This window comes from Physella acuta, unplaced genomic scaffold (genome assembly GCF_028476545.2).
Source record: "Physella acuta isolate Inbredline_101_S28 unplaced genomic scaffold, ASM2847654v3 ptg000063l, whole genome shotgun sequence".
NCBI classification, from domain to species: Eukaryota; Metazoa; Mollusca; class Gastropoda; family Physidae; genus Physella; species Physella acuta.
The window spans coordinates 318,880-323,397 of record NW_026731583.1 but is presented as its reverse complement, the minus strand read 5'-3'; the positions used below and the strand labels follow the sequence as shown (position 1 = coordinate 323,397).

The following is a 4,518-nucleotide window of genomic DNA, read 5'->3' as shown; positions in this document are numbered from 1 at the left end:
AATCTATCGTTTTGGGTACGTAAAATCGCCCGCGGCTATTAATGTACGAAAAAGTTACCTCATTGTCAAGGCTTTAGTAGAAGTATATTGTGATATATTTGTGTCAAATATTATAGATAAATGAATAATAAACCTAAATCAATGGCTAAATATATCAATATATGCCAGAAATTAACTTTAAACAGCAGTGTTTGCGAGCAAGATTTGCTATATAAACAGCAGCCATTTGTAAAATAGAGTGACTTCCGCCTGTCTCGCGCTATATCCGCTATAAAAAAAAACTTAAACAAGATGGCTGCTATAGTAAATGAGCATGGTTGCATCTGTTGGAAACATCGCTAGTCTTCATTTATTACTGAAAAGTTTTAATTCAATTGTTTAAAAACAGGTACATAAATGAAAGAAGGAAACATTTTTGTATTTTTCAATACATAAATCCTCCTCAAAATGTGAAATAATTATTAAAATTTAAGGAGTCACCTGTTTTTCACATTACTAGTCGCGGGCGATTTTACGTACCCAAAACGATAGATTACCAAAATGACAGTGATTAGATTTATTTTTTAGTGTATGTTTGTAGAGATCTGATTGCAAGTAGAGTAGATCTACTTCTAATATCTAGTAAGTACTTCTAAGTACAAGTAGTGACTACGACTAGTCTAACTAAGTGCAGACTGTAGACTACTGAGGATGTTAGCCGTTAGTGTAGTTCAGTTGAGCATAGTTACTGAAGTAGACTTATTAGAGAGTGAATGCAACATTGTGAGTGTAATAAATTAAAAAGTTAATAATAGGACCTAATGATAATTAATAATTAATGACGAAGTGACTAGCCGGAATAAGATTTTTCTATAATTCTAGATCCAGTGAGTAGGTCTCTGAGTCTATATATTTTTTTTTTCTAGATGTAGCTAGTTAACAACAGTGCTAAATCTAGTTAGTAACTTGTCTAGAGAAATCTAGATCTAGAATTATTTAGTAATTTAGTAGGCAATAATTATAAATAATAATATTATAATATTAATAAAATTAAAATGTTGACATCTGTTGCTGTTGCTACTGCGAACCTATCTAGATTTGATTTAAGAAGTAGATTTAAAGTTTAGTTGACTGCTAAAGATTAAGAAAGTCTGCTACTAACTAGAGTAGTAGGCATATGCTTACTTAGAAATCTAGATGTAGGAAGTTTATGTGTAAATCAGAGTAAATCTAGCAAGACCCAGTTATTTTAGTAGGCATTGAATTATGGTTATTAGATCTAGAGTTTAGATTTAGTAAGAGATTTGTCAATATTGACCTGAAGTTATAGATTTAATGGCTAGTTTTGATTGCAATTTTATTTATATTTTTGATACGCTTATTATGTATAAAAATGTAAACTATGATTATAAGACAAAATTTTAAGTATAAATATTGTGTGTAAATCTATTTTTCAGAATACCTGAATTAAATCAGTGCATATAGACCTCTAGTAAACACAGAAGAAAGTACCCTACACATGTTCCAGACAACCTTAACTAAGACTATCAACAAAACATAGGAAATCAAAATGTGTTTTAGAATGAAGATTTCATCTGAGTCTGCAATTTATGAATAACAATATTTGATGCAGGAAAAAATTAAATTCCCTGAAATTAAGGGACAAATATTACATTAAATAAAGTGCCTTTATCTTTAAATACTAAATAAATTATTAATTTATTTAATAAAAATTGAACTTGTCTTAATCATTGAATTTGTTTATTGATTGTAATTGTTATTGTATGAAAATATTGTAAACAACAGTGAGAGTTGTAAAGTTCCTGTTTCTAGCCTGTTTGTCCATGGATCAGATTGCAAAGAGTTCAACTGTTCTGTGAACTTGGCATTCGAAGCCATGATGTGGTCAGCACTATGACAATGCCTTTACTTTCACTGATGTGAGTTAGGTACCCTTCATTGCTGGGTGCACACAGGGACTTTTTACTGACTTAAACCTCAATTTAACTTGAGACTTTGGGTTAGTAGTAATGGCAGTCTAGCGCCAGTGTGTATTTCTTCATATAAAATTTGCAAGTTAAACACTGTTTAGTTTCCTCAATCACTACAGCTTTCCAAAATCACTGAACTAACACACACAAACACAAAGAACGTATTAAAACAACACTCAATAAAAATAACATAAATCTTAACACTTGATAAAAGATTTATTTAGGATATATCAATTTATATTTTTACAATGACCTACAAATACTAAATTGGGATTCATTGGTCAAGCAGTAGAGCACACAATTGATAAACCAGAGAAGTGGTTTGAGGGCTTGAGTACATTATCATTAAGGGTAACTGGCTTGAGATACTGACTTTAAGTGTAAACCACACAACTGTTTTATTGGTCTAAGTAAAAAAAAACAAGACATTATTAATATTATTACAAGTGGAACATGCTTCATCTGTGGAATAATACTTTCATTAACAGTAAAAATAAATATTAACTAGTGTTCACAGACACTAAAAATACATGCTTACTGTAAAGCAAAAGTAATTCTTCTAAAACAATGTAATATACATTAGGCTTATTTAGTCATATCTGTTTATTCTGAGTGATATAGTCAGAATTCTGTAATTATAGCATATTTAATTTCTACTAAGTAAGCCTTGTACAACAGTATGAATATCTAGAATCTAGCTATATAGATTGATTGAAGTTGCTGATTTTTTTTTAAAAATCTTTGAATTAAATTTTCAATGTTAAACTAAAAGCTCAATGACAGTAACACAAAGTCAAACAAAGCTTATTACAATTAAACTAATTAGGCCCTTATGTTAGTAATTATTAGATTAATCCAATTTTTAGGCGCACTTTGGGCTTAAATCAAATTTGGAATTTCTAGAGCTATTACTAGATATAGAATTTTATCTAGTAATACTGGTACACTATAACTTGTCTATATATATATAACGATAACTATCTCTACGAGGACTAACTACTAAGCAGACGACTAATTAGTAATTACGGTTATTAGGTCTAGCCTACTGTCACCGTGTAATATCTAGTTTATGTACATCTAGATCTAGTACTAAAAGAAAAAGTACTAGGAAAAGGATTTTTTTTTTAAAAATATGGCATTGATTTAAAATAGGGGCCTATTTATTAAAATGAATAAAGGCAAAGTCTTTATAACTAAATAGGCCTAATTTAAATTAGGGGCCTATAATTAACTATAATATGATTAATACATAGGGCCTAATTACTAATTTAATCAGTTCTTAACTTTCTAAGCAAAAGAAAGTCTAGAAAACAATTTATGGGCCTAAATTAAAAAGTAAAGTCTAAAGGTTTCTGTTTTACATAAATCTAGCTAATTATTCTATTATTACTAAATATAGCTTAAATACTAGCTAGCTAACTAAACTAATACTAACACCTATTACTATTATATTAATAAAAGTATTCATATTAATCATATAGGCCTAGTTCACTATAAAAGAAAATACGCTATAGTCTATATAATATACAGTAACAGGCCTATACTTAATACTATTATTATTATAGATCTAGGTCTAACTAAAATAAGGCTGAGATCTAGATCTAAATAAAATACATAGGCCCTAGAATCTAGATCTAGTAAATAATAATACTATTTGACGATTTGTTATAATAGGGTATATATTTTTATTATTGTATCTAGATCTACTGTTTATAACTTAAACTTTAGACTTAATTAAACTTAAAGTATGAGTGTATGACGTATCATTAATAATTAATATTAATTTTAGGCCAAGTACTTAGTACTAAGTTAGTACACTAAAGTAGAATCTAATTCTAATTACTATAGGCCTAGTAATTAGTAGGCTAACTACTAACTAGGCCTAATTAAATTATATAATTACTAAAGTTCTTTAATCTTTAATTCTTTAGACTTGGTCACTTGACTTTACAACCTCTTCTTTACTCTTCTAATAAAATCGGTTTAGACTACGGTCCCTAGATCAGATCTAGATCTAGATTTCTAGATCTAGAGTTAGTAGAATCTAGAATCTAGATCTAGAAATCTAGACAAAACCTCTAAAATCTAAAACTCTAAAAGACGGTAAAACTAACTAAATCTAACGAGTCGGTTATATTCTAATAATTCTAGATTCTAGACTATATTAAAATCTGAAAAGTCAATTCTTTATCTAGATCTAGATTTAGAATCTAGATCTAGATTAGATTTTAATTTTCTATCTCGATTTCTAGATCTAAATTCACGAAATTCTGATTCTAAATTCTTGAGTTTGTTTGGAAGCCAAAAGCGAAAGTAGCTTTCCTAACTTAAAAAAAAAGATTTAATAAAAATATTCAGATTTGGTTTAAAAAAACGCCAACCGGCAGGACTCCATTTGGACTCCACTTCAACACCCAATTGTGTATTATTTTATTATTTAAACATACATATTAACAATATTTAAATTATTTTTTTTCAGGTTTGTTTCACTGATGTGATTACATATTTTAAAACTGTATTAGAGCTTCTTTAAAAAAAGTTAATATTA

General features: G+C 28.5%; 1 long non-coding RNA gene across 1 annotated transcript; it reads right to left on the bottom strand.

Moving 5' to 3' along the window:
- Window positions 1–2,172: 2,172 nt before the first annotated feature.
- On the bottom strand, window positions 2,173–3,858 carry LOC131949755 (uncharacterized). Its single transcript, XR_009388196.1, has 2 exons — window positions 2,509–3,858; window positions 2,173–2,376 (listed from the first exon to the last, which is right to left on the bottom strand). It is a non-coding gene; the product is annotated as an uncharacterized LOC131949755 (long non-coding RNA).
- Between the last annotated feature and the right edge of the window lie 660 nt (window positions 3,859–4,518).